This window comes from Lynx canadensis, chromosome X, assembly GCF_007474595.2.
Source record: "Lynx canadensis isolate LIC74 chromosome X, mLynCan4.pri.v2, whole genome shotgun sequence".
Taxonomy (NCBI): Eukaryota; Metazoa; Chordata; class Mammalia; order Carnivora; family Felidae; genus Lynx; species Lynx canadensis.
Window position 1 is genome coordinate 75,362,199 of NC_044321.2, and position 19,651 is coordinate 75,381,849.

The 19,651-nt window shown below is 36.5% G+C and overlaps 1 protein-coding gene and 1 non-coding gene across 8 annotated transcripts in view; both read left to right on the plus strand.

The window, feature by feature from the left end:
• Positions 1–19,651, plus strand: part of DIAPH2 (diaphanous related formin 2) — a 1,054,294-nt gene that overhangs the window by 991,859 nt on the left and 42,784 nt on the right. The window lies entirely within an intron of this gene.
• Positions 10,471–10,615, plus strand: LOC115507961. The gene has a single exon (XR_003966872.1). It is a non-coding gene; the product is annotated as a small nucleolar RNA SNORA62/SNORA6 family (small nucleolar RNA).

Sequence of the window (19,651 nt, forward strand, 5' to 3'; positions counted from 1 at the left end):
ATGAGAGCGTCTAAAGCTATCAATATTTTACACCTTCATATTAATTACTCCACTCTGGCTTCTTTATGGATTTTGAATAAATGAAATATTTCACTGAGGAACAGGGGAAGTACTGTAGAAAAAGAAGTATTTGATGAGAGAAACCCTTTGCGCACTTATACTATGGAATTATGAGTAGCAGGAGTGCCCCCATGCATCCACTAAGAGGCAGTGAAAGAGTGCTATAAAATAAGTGGAAAGCCACCTACTTTGCAATTTTGCCTGATAACACCAGCCTACATAGTCCAAGCCTGGTTTTGAGTTTGTCAAAGCGTCAGGTGATAATGAATGATATCAGTAACACTTCCTGGTTATTGTCTGGTTCTGTGAATTTTGAAAATAATATTTTTGTTGTTATGATTCAGTAAGACAGTCATGTCATAGTTGTTTATTTTCTTTAATTTCTTTTCTTCATAATGTGCTTAAGCCAATGGCTATTTTTAAAAGGCCCTAGGTAGATTTCTCACTCTGGTGAGAAATTTCCAAAGAAAGTTTCCCATACTGGCAATTCTTCATAAAGCTTTCTTCCTAAGATGTTCTTTTTAAATATCCTCTTTTCCTTCTCCCCATTCTACAGAAATGGGAATGTGAAGGCAAAAGCCAACAAATTGTAGCATGAAGTCTAGAAAAATGAGTTACATGTTCCATAGTTGTGTATGAAACATTTCTGACAGTGATTTGGTAAAGTAGCATTGACTCGGCCCAGTGATCATGGTGAGAGTATAGACTTTAAGTCAAAATATTAATTTTTAGTCTACAACTGTGTAACCTTGATCTGATAACTAAGGTTCTCTAGGCCTCAGCAATTTCCCCTTGTGTAAAATGTGGTTGTATGATTAGATGATGTTTGATATTTTCTTCCAAGCTATAAATTCAGTGATTTTGAGTATAGAAATCTACAAAGCCACTTAAGGGAAAAAATTCCATTCATTTATGAAATATTTTTTGGGCTACTATATACCATATTTCTTAGAAATGAAAAAGCTAAATATCTTAATCCATGTGAGTTCTTTTGTTTGTACATATTTAGAGAGAAGAATGAAAAATTTACATGAAAAATCAGGAAGTCAGTTTTGGAAATAGATACTTAATACATTGAATCAGCGATTAATGCAACCTCAATTAAATAATGGACTTCCAAATGGAAGGAATTATAACTTTCAAGGCTAAATTATATTTGAGAATACCTACTTTGAGGAGCAAGTTTTTATGCTCTGGAACCATCACTTCAAAATACGGCATCTATTCCATTTCATTCTTCACTTAATAGATTTTCTTTTTGAAAATACATATTTCTTTCCTATAAAATGAAGAGAAAATTTAAAGATGACTAGAGATTTTTTTAGTGATAATACAATTCTGAATGGAAAAATAATATATATGCTTCTATCTGAACAGCCCGAAAGAAAAAGAACTTTTTTTTTTTTTAATTTTTTTTTCAACGTTTTTTATTTATTTTTGGGACAGAGAGAGACAGAGCATGAACGGGGGAGGGGCAGAGAGAGAGGGAGACACAGAATCGGAAACAGGCTCCAGGCTCTGAGCCGTCAGCCCGGAGCCCGACGCGGGGCTCGAACTCACGGACCGCGAGATCGTGACCTGGCTGAAGTCGGACGCGTAACCGACTGCGCCACCCAGGCGCCCCGAAAAAGAACTTTTAAATCAAAGAAATTTGCAGGGCTGGGAGTGGTTGTTGATTTATTATTACTATGTGTATCAGTTTTCTAGGGTTACTTGACAAATACTGCAGACTGGGTGGCTTAAATAACAGAAATTTTCTCCGTGGAGGCTAAAAGTCCAAGATCAAGGTATTGGCAGGTTCAGTTTCTTCTGTGGCGTCTTTCCTTGGCTTGTAGATGGCTGCCATCTGACTGTGTTTTCACATGGTCATTCCTTTCTCTGTGTTGTCTGTGCCCTAATTTTCTCTTCTTATTAGGGTGCTAGTCAAATTGGACTAAGGCCTCCTTAACAACCCCACTTTAAATTATTTGCCTCTTTTAGGCCCCATCTCCACATACAATCATATTCTAGGGTACTAGGGGTTAGGATTTCAATATAGGAATTTGGAGGGACACAATTTAGCTCATAACACTATGTTTATTTCCATAACATTAAACATAATTTTTGTTATTCTTACTACTGTTTTGTGCACTATTTTTATTTTAGTTATATAATTGCTTTGTACATGTGTCAGCTTATCACATTGTGCCAAAGATATAAAATTAATTGCTTCAAAATGAATCTTAATTATGATAATTAAATATTTGCAACACTTTATAGTATTTTATTTTTTTCTTAAACATAACAGAGAATTGGATGCCGTTCACATATCATACATCAGCCAGTAAGCCAGATGTTTTATCATTCTCTATATTAAGGATTTTGTCCTGTTTTGTTTTGGTTTTTGGATAGACTTTTGGATATACTTTATTGCCTTTAACTTCTGAGACTCCCTTAATTAAAAATTCAATTGACTTTTTACTAAGAATATTGTGTATGTATCAGTTGTTTAAACCTGAAATAGAAATTCTAAGAGGGAAAATATTCAAGTCCAGCATGGCCCAGTGCTGAAACACAAAATTGCAACTACTAGAGTATATGTAGTTCAATTAATGGCTGGTCTTCCTCTCATGTTGGATCAACTAGCCAAGATATACTCAGCTGGAGAAATCCATCTCAGATGGTTCATCTTTCTTTAAGCAGATGAAGGATCCGTAGCAGCGTGTCTAGTGATTGCTTCACAGATACTACTTTTAACCTACAGGGGAATTGTTACACAGAACCCAAAACCCTTCCTTCCACTCCTCTCAGTATCTGCGAAAATGTCCTTAATTTTTCCTTTGATGTACATCAGGTTTAGCATCAAAGTTACCTCTGATTTATTCGTGTACCATATTGAGACAATTCTGACTTGCAGTAATAAGTTGTAAATAATAAGTCTTAAGAACTCTTGCCATGTCAATGGATTCTTATGTTGAAATGATCTGGAAATTTGAAAAAGGACAGATACTCAGGGAAAAAAAACTCTTACAAAGACAACAGCTCACATAATCTACCATAAATAGAGGCATTCAAAGCTTTTTTTTAAAACGCTAAAATCATCCACATTATTGTATTACATCTCTATATTATATGCTTACTTTTTTGTTTCCATGTGTAAGGTAGACATGGCAAATATCTTCTAAATAAAAACAAGAACAAAGTAAAAATTTAAGCAACAAAATACATATTTAAATGATATGAAAACATGAGGATTTAAAGTCAAAAGTAGCTCTATCCTACATTAAGACAGATATTCACTGACATTTGTCCTCTAGTCCAGTATCCAACTGAGATTTATACAAACATGACCTACCAGAAAATTGGAATAGGTAGCACATCATGTAAAAGAGGTCATACTTTAAGAAAGAAGTGACTCGTATAAATCTGTATGGGGTTAGAGGAGAGATGTCCCTCTCTAGTTCCATTAGAAACTGATGCTAAGTATTGGGAACAAACCTCTTCAAATTCTACCTACCTCTCAGGACCCTGATCTAATTTCACCTTCTCTGTGTGACACACTGATATCTCAACATTTCCTGAGTGTTGCCCACATGCCAGGAAGAGCACTTGATGCAAAGATACAAACATAAAAAAGAGAGTCTCCAATCTAAATTCCTGGCATCTATTTTCACTCACTTGCTATCTAATCATTTTTTTCTATCTATATATAACACTCTAAGTTCTATGACAACAAAATTTCTCTAAGTTTAATTCAATATAGTTTTACTGGCCACAAACTTTGTGGCAGGCCCCCATGTTAGGTGTTAAAGATAGACAGAGGTTCTCAAGTAGCTTGCAGTCTAACCTATATATAAACCCCAGGGGGCTACTACAGTACACATGAATAACCAGTTGGCTATGAAAGTAAATCCTTTAATGCTCTGACTAGATAAAAATGAGATTAAAATGTATATTCTCTTTTTCAAATGTGTCACTTTCTATTTCACATTCTTCAGACTTTGATGATACCACATGAAGAACCCATAGGTCCAATTCCAATTATACTTTAAATGGACTGTTAACACTGACAAGGATTTTATTATGCCAACCATTGCAACAAGGGGAGAAAAACCTTTAATTTTCTTTTTTTTTAATTTTTTAAGGTTTATTTATTTTTGAGAGAGAGAGAGAGAAAGACAGAGCACAAGTCAGAGAGAGGCAGAGAGAGAGGGAGACACAGAATCCGATGCAGGCTCTAGGCTCCAAGCTGTCAGCACAGAGCCCGATGCAGGGCTCAAACTCACGGACTGCGAGATCATGATCTGAGCCGCAGTCGGACACTTAACCGACTGAGCCACTCAGGTGCCCCAAACCTTTAATTTTCTATTTGGGGGAATATTTTGATATCGGTGGTGGTGGTATTGGGATAATGCTATTGGGGATTTCTTGCTGCCTTTAGTGCTTACCATTATACTACTGCCATATGTTATTATGTGTATTATTTGATTTAGTGTCACCTACCTGGATCAATTTCTGTTCCAGGTTTCTGTACGTATTTATTCATTTTGCTTTAAAAGAAAAATCAGCAATTGAATTGACAGTGATAGACACATCAGTAGCACCATTCTTAAGAGATATAGAGAAATAATTTCTCTCCCCTTAAAGACTGTGACTTATCCTCCACTACAGTGCCTTTTAAATGCTACTCAACAACAGCAGACTACTGACCATTGAACAGTTGACTGCTACCTAGGATGTGTTTTCAGTTGTTGGCTTTTCTAAGTAATCACTTGCTAGAAAGGAAGGGGAATGGATGAAAATATCTATTCTGACACCTCTTGAAATGGAAGTATTAGTTGACTGTATCTGTTATATCACCCTGCACCCATTCAGCATCACTAATCACAATGCTAAGTGACCTTTTACTTTACTCGGCATTAAGCTTTTGTTGCTTGACCTTTGAGCCTCAAGCAGGCCTTTCTCCAGCACCCTGCTGCATCTTTAGTACTAAACTCCTGAATCATTATCCATCCTGAAGATCTGCCTTGCCTTAGAGCTACTCTGACATTTTCTAAGACTTCCTATTGGACTTTGCAGACATTTCCAGATCATGACAGTGTCATTTGATATCTTGGTTTTAAACATCATCAGAGTGGCTTGTGCTGAAGAACCTGAACTAAAAAGAACGTGGCAAATAAAAACAACAAGGCTATTTCCTCTGTGCTTATTAAGATAGCATGGAAAAAAATAATTTTTATTATGAATACAGCCATAAAATCATAAATATTTTTCAAGTGATAGTAGTATGAAATAGAAAGGCAACAGTACAAAAGATACAAAGTGGCTCATTTGAAAGAGGTTTATCTTTAGATAGGCCTTGGAGTTAATAACACCAATTATAATAAAACTTTATGGTTACCTGATAAGCTATTGTTTATTAACTAATTTTACCATATCTTAATCATCAGAAGAAACCTGTAAACATATAAGATAAGACTACACTCCTCATTTTGCAGGTGAGGAGACTGAGGATTCAAGACGTTAAATGATTCATTTCTATTTCTTGGCTGGCATGATGCTGAGCAAACTTTGAGCCTAGGATCTCCAAATCCAAATTCTGTGCTGTTTCCACTATATCATGCTGCATCTACTTATAACATGATATTTGAGTCAGATTATTTAGGAACTTTAATTGGCAAAGCAACCTATATTCAGACTAGAACTTAAAACCAGAGTAGATATTAAGTCAACTCTATAATTGTTCAGTTCATTTTTTTGAAGGCTGTAGGCAAAGGAGATACCTAAGTTATAATTACCTACTCCAAAATAACCACTTTGTGAAATGCATTCACACAGACACACCCAAAAGTAAGTATAGTTGGATTGTGCCAATTAAGTTTGTATTACTCAAAAAAATACCTCAAACTTCAGAATTCTGTTTCCTTCACATACTAAATTAGCTACAACAGAGTTTCAAAATCATGTCTTCATTATTTTATGTTGAAATGTCTGTGGGAAAATTACCATTCTGCTAATTGATTTTTTTCTTAATTCATAATAAGCCCTGATACAATTGAAACATATCTGAAAAGACTGGAAATCTATTTTATTTATCTTAAAATCTGTAAAGGGAGTCTTATGAAAATTAATAAGGCTTCCTTGAGTAGGAAATAAAAGTTTTAAAAATGAAGTAATGATAAACATTAAGCTCTTTAAATATGTAAGAGGGATATAGAATTAGAAAGCAACCTGGGGGGGGATCAATTGGAAGGATCAATGACAATGATAGTAAATGCATTTGAGGATATTTGGCAGATTAATCCTCCAGTTTTATGCCTTCAGAGACTGGAGGCCAGTAGCATGTCTAAGTCTAGGCTTATATTACCATCTACTTTTTATCAACACTGTGAAGGGTGAAATTAAGAAAAAAAAACTATCATTATATGAAGCACTTGTTTAATTTAAAGATAATTTTACATTTAATATTTTTTCTTCTATTTCAAACATTATTACTTTAATTACTTCGAGGAAGTAGTTGATTCTATCAATAAGTTAAGGAAACCTAAGTAAGAGTTTTCAGTTGACCCTCAACTGTTCCGAGTTCACCGAAGGTGAAATGTCAATCTGCTAGGGATAAACTGCAGGAAGCTCTCTTGAGGCTTGTGAGTGGGCAGAGAAGTGGCAGATTAGCTTACATGTGGGTAAGGTAATGCAGTTATGGGAAAAAATGAAGGTTAAATAAGCCAGGGTGCATTCATAGGATGGCAGGCTCCTACTTGTCAGTTCCAATCTTGAAAAGGAATCTTGGAGTAACCGGTAACTGTTCCCTAAAAAAAATTAGTTCAAGAAGTTACTATACCCACAAAGGTCAACATTCTGCTGGTCAGTGTCTGGAAAGAGATTGGTATCCAAACAGAAGACAGGCTACTTCCTTAGTACAACATTACGGTCCTCCAGACTTAATGAAATATAATTCTGGTTGCTCCTTCTTTTTAAAAAGTTGCTGCTGCTATTTAAGATGAGAAAACATTTGTAATGAACCAGCAAGTAGTGAGGCTACTTGTGAAAGACTAAAAACTTAGGGCTCTTCTGTTAGGAAGGATAATGGTTGAGTGAGGCTATGCTCAGAATCCATCAAACCATGACATCATAACAGGTTTGGATAGGATATATGCAAACCTGTTTACCAAACCCAAGAGTATCGAAACTGAGTATCCTTGAAACATTACAGAGGTAAAAAATAGGGAAAGGGAATTATTATACAATGACTTATGGAATAAGTTACCCCAGAAGTTGTAAAGAAATAGCACATTTTAAATAGTAAAGTAATTCAGGTCGGAGCACCTGGGTCACTCAGTCAGTTAAGCGTCCAACTTCGGCTCAGGTCATGATCTCACAGTTTGTGAGTTAGAGCCCTCCGACAGGCTCTGTGCTGACAGCTCAGAGCCTGGAGCCTGTTTCAAAATCTGTGACTCCCTCTCTCTGCCCCTCCCCTGCTCATGCTCTGTCTCTGTCTCTCAAAAAATAAATAAATGTTAAAAAATGGTTTAAGTAATTCAGGTCAATTTGTGCACTGTAAACCCATTGTTAACAAGTAGAAGGTTAGAGAAGCCGAGGACACACCACTCCTTTCTACAGAGGTGACTCTCACCAGAAATAGAATTGTGAGGCCAAATAGATTATGAGTATGGTATTCTTTAGGGTTTTAGTTTAAAAATGTATTAAAAATTAAAAAAATGTATTAAAAGGGTTAGTATTGAAGATGGTAATACATTTATGGATTACAAAGCTCCTTGTTCTTGTTCTACTTTTGACTTCACATTTGTTTATATTAAAACACCATCCTGTCAAATTCACAGACTTAGAAATTCAGGCACAGTGCTTATGGAGGTCATATGGTGTAGTGGTTCAGGTTATAGACTTAGAAACTTCATTGAGGTCTACTGCTTATTAACTGTATGATCTTGAGCAAGCTTTTTTTTTTTTAAGTTTATTTATTTACTTTTGAGAGAGAGAGAAAATGCAAGTAGGGGAGGGGCAGAGAAAGAGTGAGAGAGAGAATCCCAATCAGGCCCCACACTGTCAGTGCAATCCCAACCTGGGGTTCAAACCCACGAACCATGAGGTCATGACCTGAGCCTGAAGGTTAACCGGTGGAGCGCCCCAGGCACCCTGAGCAAGTTTTTAATTTCTTGGAGGCATACTATTCATTTGTAAAATGGCTTCATAATACCTACCCTATAGGATTGTTTGAAGAATCATTGATATGTAAGATATGCAAGTCACTTAACAAAGTGCATGGCACCTAGTAAATACTAAATAAATGGCAGTTCTTAGTATTACTGTGGGCTTTGAAGCTATGTGTATTACCCTGTATTCAAAAGCTTGTAACAGATGTGATGGATAAGGTGTGCCTACGTTTTCCTAATATGATTTTTTAAAGTTTTTTGACCATTTTGAATATAAATAGCTTTTTGGAAATGTAAATGATACAGTAAAGCATCTAAGTGTGATAAATTTAATTATATGGATGGATTCAAATTGCATATGGCTTAAAATAATGTCTTCATGAAGAACTACTGCTTTCTTCCCCCACCATCCCATTTTGCAAAAACAGTTTTGTTCAAATTCTCACAAAAATCCTTGACATCATTGTTTCTGTAAGCTTGAGAACCAATTTGGAGTCACCTAACAGTTTTCTGGAACACACTATATTCATGTTCATCTAAGTTGTTAGGTAGAGAGCGATATAACACTAATAGGTGCATCACTGTCATCTTGATCTCAAGCCACAAATATCCATTTGCATAGCACTAGGTAAATTGATTATCCAATTCATTCTAAATGTATTTTTTATCTTCTCTAGGTATTTACTGCTTTGCAATTTTAAGTGATCTTTCTTTTTTTTTTTTTTATTAAATTTTTTTTTTCAACGTTTATTTATTTTTGGGACAGAGAGAGACAGAGCATGAACGGGGGAGGGGCAGAGAGAGAGGGAGACACAGAATCGGAAACAGGCTCCAGGCTCTGAGCCATCAGCCCAGAGCCTGATGCGGGGCTCGAACTCACGGACCGCGAGATCGTGACCTGGCTGAAGTCGGACGCTTAACCGACTGCGCCACCCAGGCGCCCCTTAAGTGATCTTTCAAAGTCTTTTTTACAATGATATAATAAGATTAATATTGTGAAGTCACACCCCCTAAATAATCCTTAGGTCTATGTTACATTTCATTGTCTTTAATCCCCCACCCCAATTCTCTAAATGTGCCTCTGTAATCACCTAAAACTCATATTTTTTAAGTTTATTTTATTTTGAGAGAGAGCATGTGTGCGCACACACACACAAGTGGGGGAGAGGCGGAAAGAGAGGGAAAGAATCCCAAGCAGGCTCCGTGCTGTTAGCACACAACCCGACATGGGGCTCAAACCCAAGACCTGTGAGACCATGACCTGAGCCAAAACCAAGAGTCAAACACTTAACCAACTGAACCACCCAGGCACCCCTCACCTAAAACTTATATTAATTGAGGTCCCATACTGAGTTCTTCAAAGAGCACTTTAATATTAAAAATAAAATAATTTAGATAAGGCACTTATAATTAAAGAATTTGTAAGGACTTGAATATAAGATAGTTTCCTTTTTCTGAGATATAAGTGGAGTGGGGAGGCATGCCTTATATTTAGGAAGATAGGAATATATACTTTCTTCAGTTACATCCAATCATATAACTTTGAAAGCATTCATATTTCTTATTTTTATTCATTCCCTATATGTGCTAACTGCTGGGATGATCCAAACATATATGGGGCAATATTTTTGGTGTTATAAGAATTTTCAGACCTTGGGAAATATTTAATTCAAGAAAAAATATTGAACACCTATTATTTACAAAGCATTTGCAGAAAAATGTGAGTTGCAGCCCCTGTCCTCAATAGCTTACAAGCTATTCAAAAGAGGATAAAACAAATAAGCAATTCTTACCTGAGAAAATAAAGAAACTACAAGCTGCTTTGGGGTTCAAATATTGGAGAAGCCATATTCAGTTGAGAAATATTAGAAAAAAGCTTTAGGAAGTCAGTCATATTTAAGATGAAGTGTAAAAGATGTGTAAGATAGGCACTCAGAGTAGAATAGTGAGAAAGGGGACCAGAGCCTAATGAGGATGGTGAAATGACATGAGCAAAAGGCCTGGTAGAAGAAAAGCAAGAAAGGATATTCAAGAACAATGAGCAGTCCATTTAGATGTAATGTAGAATGTATGGAAACAATGACAGAACAAGGCTGGGCTGTGAATGAGATTAAGCCAGATTATAAAAGCTTTGTAGGCTATTCTCAAAAAGTTTATTTTTAGCCTGTAATCAATAAATAGAGATTTACTAACTAATGACTGGATTATACGGTCAGGTGTGTATTTTAGTTATCTTCCTAAATTGATTTTAAAACTTGTGACTGCACATAAGAGCTTGGAGTTAAGGCCACTGGCTGCCTGAGGAACCCACAAATAGTATACTACATGAGGGGCAAGTTTTTCACTAACACCACAAGGGTCTCTGGCCCAATGAATGGAGTTTGATAGTAATTCTAGCTACAAGTAAAATTTACAAAAACCATTTAAAAAGATAAATTAACTGTGAGGAGACCAGAGTCATCTGGGAGAGAAAAGAATAGAATGAGAAAATTTTTAGAGATTTATCAGAGGAATTGAAGACCATTTGGATATTGGGTTCCAAAGCATCAAAGAATTGACACTGATTAGATATATAGCTATACCACTTAGTTATACAGTTTCGGTGCAGTAATCAACAAATTAGATCATGTTGATATTGAACATAGTTTGTGAGGGGCTTACAGACATGGTTCACGAGGCTGTTCATATAAGGAGAAAAAAGAGGTGAAGAGAGGAAGTCTACGGGGATTAAAACATACGCAATAAATCATCACACGGAAAAACACACTTTTCGCCTACAGGTAAAAAATTCAAATTAAAATAACAGTAAGGGGGTGCCTGGGTAGTTCAGTTCATTAAGCGTCTTGGCCCTTGATTTTGGCTCAGCTCATGATCTCACGGTTCATGAATTCAAGCCCTGCATCAGGCTTGTTCTGGCAATGTAGAGAGTGCTGTCTCACTCTCTCTCTCTCTTTAAAATTTGTTTAATGTTTATTTTTGAGAAAGAGGCAGAGCATGAGTGGGGGAGGGTCAAAGTCTCTCTTTCAAAGTAAATAAATTTTTAAAAACTTTAAAAATTAATTAACAGTAAGCTAGAAACATACAGCTATTAGAATGTCTAAGCACAAAGTGAGGTGTTGGGATTGCTGTAGAGAAACAGATAACAGTTTGATGGTGGTTCTGTTGCATGACAATTCACAAAACACGAAACAATGTTAAGTGAAAGAATTAGACCACAAGAGAGTATATAAACACTGATTATATCTATAATGCATGTATGTTGACACATATTGGAAAAGAATTTGAAGGAATATAAGTAGTTTAATGTTCATTTGCATTTTCTTTCTGGAAAGGTTATTTAAGTGCATTGTAATTTGAAAAGAATGAAATGAAAAATGATTCCTCATCATACCCCTAAAACACATACACATATACACATATATGCAAATAGATTGTGGTAAAATATGTTCAGTGTTTGAGATGTTGCAACATTATCTATAAATCAGGGATGTAATTGAAGTTGTAGTTGCTTTCATTATCTTCCATAAGTCTGATGAGGCATTTCTTGATCACCGTTTATTATAGTAATGAGAAATCTTTTCATCATAAATCCTGACAATCTGCATTTTATATCTTTCCTCAGTATAAATTCTTTGCCCCTACTAAATAAATACACAAAGTGTAAAGCTTGCTATTGCTTAGTTTCTCTACCTTCCTCTCAATACTCAGCAGCTCATATCTTAACCTTTACCTGTCAGTTGATAATTTTTCTCCCTTCCACCAGATTGGCACACACAACTAAGTTTCAGTTTTATATGTAGCTAACATGGAATGAATTGAATGCCTATTATATGTCACCCATTGTTCCCTGGTACTCTACAGAGATTTTATCTTTTTTTTTTTTTTCAACGTTTATTTATTTTTGGGACAGAGAGAGACAGAGCATGAACGGGGGAGGGGCCGAGAGAGAGGGAGACACAGAATCGGAAACAGGCTCCAGGCTCTGAGCCATCAGCCCAGAGCCTGACGCGGGGCTCGAACTCACGGACCGCGAGATCGTGACCTGGCTGAAGTCGGACACTTAACCGACTGCGCCACCCAGGCGCCCCTACAGAGATTTTATCTAATCTTGATAGTAAGCATGTGAGGTCTGAAATATTATACCTATTCTTGCTTGACAAAAACTAGGCATCAGTTCAGTAGGCCATTCTCTTCAGGGCCTAGGACATTGCTCTTTCTTTACTGCCATGGTGCTTTCAAGTGTCTAGTTCCCAACAAAAAGAAGGCATGCTGTGTGTTATGGCTCATAATGTAGTTTTTAACATATACAATACATTTTTAGTAAGAAGCATATTTTTAAAAATTTTTTAATGTTTATTTATTTTTGAGAAAGAGACAGAACATGAACAGGGGAAGGGCAAGAGAGATGGAGACACAGAATCTAAAGCAGACTCCAGCTCTGAACTGTCAGCACAGAGCCTGACATGGGGCCTGAACTCATGAACCATGAGATCATGACCTGAGCCAAAGTCAGACACTTAACTGACTGAGCCACCCAGACCTCCATAGAAAGCAGCATATTTTTAAGAGAGATCTTTTTTTCAAAAAAAAAAAAAAAGGTATGCTGTTTTTCCTCATTTAATGTATACTATTGATATAAAATTATTATAATGGTATATAGAAGACTTGATACAAAGCAATGCAAAATTATATGAGCAATTTAAATAGAATCCAAACATGAAGCAAAATTATCTACTTTAATGATTTCAATTAAATAAAACTTATGAGCTGATAAAAATTTTGAAGTTTTATTTTATTTAAATTGGTGTGTGATGTTGTCACGGTGACTAATTACAACAGGAAATTAACATACCACTTCATAATACAACACATAAGGCAAACAAAGAAACTTTTGAAGTAAAATGTGGGAAATCATAAATAACAAGCTATAAGAACTAAATGGAAGCATCAAGGAGTGATTAGTACAATAAAGTATATAAACTATGAGAATGTTTTCCACTTCATCATATATTATTATGGCTGCATAGGGATGATTGCAATGCTAGCTTCATGTTACTACTGAAATGTTACTGAGATTGGAAATGTACACAATATGATAACTGATATTTTAAGGTGGGGTTTTAAGGTGGGGGAAGGAAGGGCTACATGTATGAATCATGTAGAAAAATGAATTGAAAAACTGTCTTGTTTGACAAAAGAAAAGGAAGAGTCTGGGAGGAAAGGTAAATATTGTAGGAATAGCAAATGTGAATATAATATAATGAGATTCATATATGTAAACCATTAACTGATGATAAAGAGTAATCTAAACAGAGTACCATTCCAGGAAAGGGAGTATCTGTGTACCCAGCATGGATCTTTGCCCTGCCCTACTTCTAAGCATCTAACATATTCTCATAGTCATTTCTTCTGTATTGTGATTTTTTTCAAGTGAAGCACTTTTAGATGTCCCATGTGGTTTAAAACAAATCAGAAATTCATGTCCCAAATGTTTCGTTAGTCAGAATAATTAAGTTGATCAGTTCTGGGAGCAGCGGAAGCAAAATAATGGGGTCATTGAAGCAGTCAGGCTCTAATGGGAACTTGAATTCATTCAGATATCAAATCTAGTAGTTGTTCTACACCTGTATGCACAGACCCATGGAGCAAATTCACATTAAAGGTTTAGTGGAACATTTTCAATGTTGTGGTCCAAAGGGACTTGCTACTGTTTCACAAGAAAACACTGAATATTTTTTGACAATATGTCTTTTTGTGTGTGTGATGTGTTAACTAAGCTCTGTATGTGTATGTTGGCACCCTATCCCTACGTAGGGAGGGGAAAAAAGAGAGATATGCATAACTGGGAATGGTTTTCTTACTATTTAAAGATAAAATAAAAATGTGCTCCAGCATATGCTACCTGGAGGCAATAATACAATATGAGGGAACTCACTAGGTTGGGGGAAGGTGGAGTTTTATCAAACAACCTATGCAACCTAGTATAAATGAGGATCATTTCACCCTTTCCCTTCATAAAACAAAATAGTATCAAGCATGATTTGGTTATTTAAGGAGAAAGCAGCAATTAGGCATTCTGTATAGTAATGCAGTGTTTCATTTCTCTTATGTCACTATATGACTGTAGAGGCAAACTGACTGTTTTTATTCTTTTATAAGATATCTAAGGAGAGTTGACAGACCCAAAATTTTTTAAAGGTCTAAAGAATGGAAAGATGAATTTAACTGTGTCCTGTAGTGACCATTGAACCAACAGATCTTCAATAGAACTCTCTCATTGGAGACTGCAAAACACACAGGAAAAATAAAAGATTTGCAGTATATCCTGAACTATGAAAGACAGATATGACCAGCCATCTTTATGAAAAAAAAATAATCAAAACTGAATTAACTTACCTAAAGAATAGTTTTAATACACAAACACAGTTATTTGTAAATATTATGCTCTAATATTTTTACTTTGTGGATAAACAAAAGAACATTCTTATTTGTATATTTATTCTAATATATTCTAGGCACCAAGGAAAACAGATGCAAATGACAATTCCTGTGTTTCTAGAGCTCATGGTAAAGTGGAGGAGACAGCACAAGAACAGTCACAGTATAAAGCTCAAGCTGAATTAGTAGGAGTTTCTGGGGAAAGGAAAGGAAAAAGGAAGAGAAATATGTTTCAAGAAAGGGAGCAGCATTTGTGGAGGCAATGGGAGAGCATGATATATCCAAGGAAGAGACACAAGTTCAGCATTACTAAAGCATAGGTATGAAAAGCTGGTAAAATGAATTCTCGTGAAAGACCTTGGGTACTAAGGCGTTTGATTTTTTTTTTTTTTTATTGCTTGGGTGATAAGGAGACATTTCCAGCTTCTTTTCAAGAATCTCCTAACAACATGAAAGGTTGATGGGGTGGTGATAAAGGTAGAAGTAGGAGAGATTCAAAAGGGGTCTATTATAAGAGCCTACACAATGGAAGAATGCCAGACCTAGAACAGTGGCAGTGGAGATGATGATGATGAAGAAATTGATCCAAGAATGCTTCAAGGAGTGAGAAAGAACTTAACTTATTGAGCAGTTGGATTTGAGGGTGAAAAAAAGGAAGAAGTCCAGGGTGATGGTTTGGGGTATTTCAGCTTTTTGTTTTCATTTTTATGACTTGGTGTATGATGGCTCTATTGGTTTGCCAGGCTTTCTGTAACAAAGTACCACAAACTAAGTGTCTTAAACAACAGAAATTTAATGTCTCATAGTTTAGAAGGATATAAATCCAAGATCAAGGTATCGGTAGGGCCATGCTCCCTCTGAAGGTGCTAGGGAAGGACCTTTTCCAGGTCTCTCTCTCAGCTTCCAGTGGTTTGCTGGCAATATTTGGCATTCTTTGGCTTGTAAAAACATTGCTCTCAACTCTGCCTTCATCTTTATATGGCATCCAACATTTATGAGGGTCTATTTTTAAATTTATCCTTTTTATTTTTTAATTTTTTATTTTTTAAATTGTTTAAAATATGAAATGTATTGTCAGATTGGTTTCCATACAACACCCAGTGCTCATCCCAACAGGTGCCCTGCTCAATGCCCATCACTCACTTTCTGCTCCCTCCCACTCCCCATCATCCCTCAGTTTATTCTCAGTTTTTAACAGTCTCTTATGGTTTGGCTCTCTCCCTCTCTAACTTTTTTCTCCTTCCCCTCCCTCCCACTCCCCATCAACCCTCAGTTTATTCTGTCATTAAGAGTCTGTTATGGTTTGGCTCTCTCCCTCTCTAACATTTTTTTTCCTTCCCCTCCCCCATGGTCTTCTGTTAAGTTTCTGAGAATCCACATAAGAGTGAAAACATATGGTATCTGTCTTTCTCTGTATGACTTATTTCACTTAGCATAACACTCTCCAGTTCCATCCACGTTGCTACAAAAGGCCATATTTCATTCTTTCTCATTGCCAAGTAGCATTCCATTGTATATATAAACCACAACTTCTTTATCCATTCATCAGTTGATGGACATTTAGGCTCTTTCTATAACTTGGCTATTGTTGAAAGTGCTGCTATAAACATTGGGGTACAAATGCCCCTATGCATCAGCACTCCTGTATCCCTTGGGTGAATTCCTAGTAGTGCTATTGCTGGGTCATAGGGTAGATCTATTTTTATTTTTTGAGGAACCTCCACACTGGTTTTCAGAGCAGCTGTACCAGTTTGCATTCCCACCAACAGTGCAAGAGGGTTCCCGTTTCTCCACATCCTCGCCAGGGTCTATAGTCTCCTGATTTGTTCATTTTAGCCACTCTGACCAGTGTGAGGTGGTATCTCAGTGTGGTTTTTGATTTGTATTTCCCTGATGAGGAGTGATGTTGAGGATCTGTTCATTTGCCTGATGGCAATCTGGACGTCTTCTTTAGACAAGTGTCTATTCATGTCTTCTGCCCATTTCTTCACTGGATTATTTCTTTTTCGAGTGTTGAGTTTGGTGAGTTACTTATAGATTTTGGATACTAGCCCTTTATCTGATGTCATTGCAAATATATTTTCCCATTCCATCGGTTGCCTTTTAGTTTTGTTGATTGTTTCCTTGGCAGTGCAGAATCTTTTTATCTTCATGAGGTCCCAACAGTTCATTTTTGCTTTTAATTTCCTTGCCTTTGGAGATGTGTCAAGTAGGAAATTGCTACAGCTGAGGTCAGAGAGGTTTTTTCCTGCTTTCTTCTCTAGGGTTTTGATAGTTTCCTGTCTTACATTCAGGTCCTTTATTCATTTGGAGTTTATCTTTGTGAACAGTGTAAGAAAGTGGTCTAGTTTCATTCTTCTGCCTGTTGCTGTCCAGTTCTCCCAACACCATTTGTTAAAGAGACTGTCTTTTTTCCATTGGATATTCTTTCCTGCACTGTCAAAGATTAGTTGGCCATACTTTTGTGGGTGCAATTATGGAGTCTCTATGTTATTCCATTGGTCTATGTGTCTGTTTTTGTGCCAATACCATGCTGTCTTGATGATGACAGCTTTGGAGTAGAGGCTAAAGTCTGGGATTGTGATGCCTCCTGCTTTGGTCTTCTTCAAAATTACTTTGGCTATTCGGGGTCTTTTGTGGTTCCATACAAATTTTAGGATTGCTTGTTCTAGCTTCGGGAAGAATGCTGGTGCAATTTTGATTGGGATTGCATTGAATGTGTAGTAGATTTGGGTAGTATTGACATCTTAACAATATTTATTCTTCCAATCTATGAGCATGAAATGTTTTTCCATTTCTTTAAATCTTCTTCAATTTCCTTCATAAGCTTTCTATAGTTTTCAGCATACATATCTTTTACATCTTTGGTTAGGTTTATTCCTAGGTATTTTATGCTTTTGGGTGCAATTGTGAATGGGATTCTTTATTTGTCTTCCTGCTGCGTCATTATTAGTGTATAAGAATGCAATTGATTTCTGTACATTGATTTTGTATCCTGTGACTTCGCTGAATTTATGTATTAGTTCTAGCAGACTTTTGGTGGAGTCTATCGGATTTTCCATCTATAATATCATGACATCTGCAAAAAGTGAAAGCTTAACTTCATCTTTGCCCATTTTGATGCCTTTGATTTCCTTTTGTTGTCTGATTGCTGATGAACTTCCAACATTATGTTAAACAACAGCAGTGAGAGTGGACATCCCTGTCGTGTTACTGATCTCAGGGGGAAAGCTCTCAGCTTTTCCCCATTGAGGATATTATCTGTGGGCTTTTCATAAATAGCTTTTATGATGTTTATGTATGTTCCTTCCATCCTGCCTTTCCTGAGGGTTTTTATTAAGAAAGGGTGCTGAATTTTGTCAAATGCTTTTTCTGCATCGATTGACAGGAACATATGGTTCTTTTCTTTTGTTAATGTGATGCATCACATTGATTGATTTACAAATATTTAACCTGCCCTGCAGCCCAGGAATGAATCCCACTTGATCATGGTGAATAATTCTTTTTATATGCTGTTGAATTCAATTTGCTAGTATCTTGTTGAGAATTTTTGCATCCACATTCATCAGGGATATTGGCCTATAGTTCTCTTTTTTTGCTGGGTCTCTGTCTTGTTTGGGAATCAAAGGAAAGCTGGCTTCATAGAATGAGTCTGGAAGTTTTCCTTTACTCTCTATTTTTTGGAACAGCTTGAGAAGGATAAGTATTATCTTTACTTTAAATGTGTGGTAGAATTCCCCAGGGAAGGCATCTGGTGCTGGACTCATATTTGTTGGGAGATTTTTGATAACTGATTCATCTTCACTGGTAATGGGTGTGTTCAAGTTTTCTATTTCTTCCTGTTTGAGTTTTGGAAGTGTAGGGTGCTTAGGAATTTGTCCATTTCTTCCAGGTTGTCCAGTTTGTTGGCATATAGTTTTTCATCGTATTCCCTGATAATTGCTTGTATTTCTGAGGGATTGGTTGTAATAGTTCCATTTTCATTTGTGATTTTATCTATTTGCGTCCTCTCCCTTTTCTTTTTGAGAAGCCTGGCTAGAGGTTTATCAATTTTGTTTATTTTTTTAAAAATTTTTTTTTTCAACGTTTTTTTATTTTATTTTTGGGACAGAGAGAGACAGAGCATGAACGGGGGAGGGGCAGAGAGAGAGGGAGACACAGAATCGGAAACAGGCCCCAGGCTCTGAGCCATCAGCCCAGAGCCTGATGCGGGGCTCGAACTCACGGACCGCGAGATCGTGACCTGGCTGAAGTCGGACGCTTAACCGACTGCGCCACCCAGGCGCCCCAATTTTGTTTATTTTTTCAGAAAAACAACTCTTGGTTTCATTGATCTGCTCTACAGGTTTTTTTTTTTTTTTTTTAGATTCTATATTGTTTATTTCTGCTCTGATCTTTATTATTTCTCTTCTTCTGCTGCGTTTGGGGTGTCTTTGCTGTTCTACTTCTATTTCCTTTAGGTGTGCTGTTAGATTTTGTATTTGGGATTTTTCGTGTTTCTTGAGATAGGCCTGGATTGCAATGTATTTTCCTCTCAGGACTGCCTTCGCTGCATCCCAAAGCATTTCGATTGTTGTCTTTTCATTTCCATTTGTTTCCATATATTTTTTAATTTCTTCTCTAATTGCCTGGTTGACCCATTCATTCTTTAGTAGGGTGTTCTTTAACCTCCATCCTTTTAGACGTTTTCCAGACTTCTTCCTGTGGTTGATTTGAAGTTTCATAGCATTGTGATCTGAAAGTGTGCATGGTATGATCTCAGTTCTTTTATACCTATTAAGGGCTGTTTTGTGGCCCTGTATGTGATCTATCTTGGAGAATGTTCCATGTGCAGTCGAGAAGAAATTATATTCTGTTGCTTTGGGATGCAGAGTTCTAAATATATCTGTCAAGTCCATCTGATCCAATGTATCATTCAGGGCCCTTGTTTCTTTATTGATTCTCTGTCTAGATGATCTATCCATTGTTGTAAGTGGAGTATTAAAGTCTCCTGCAATACCACA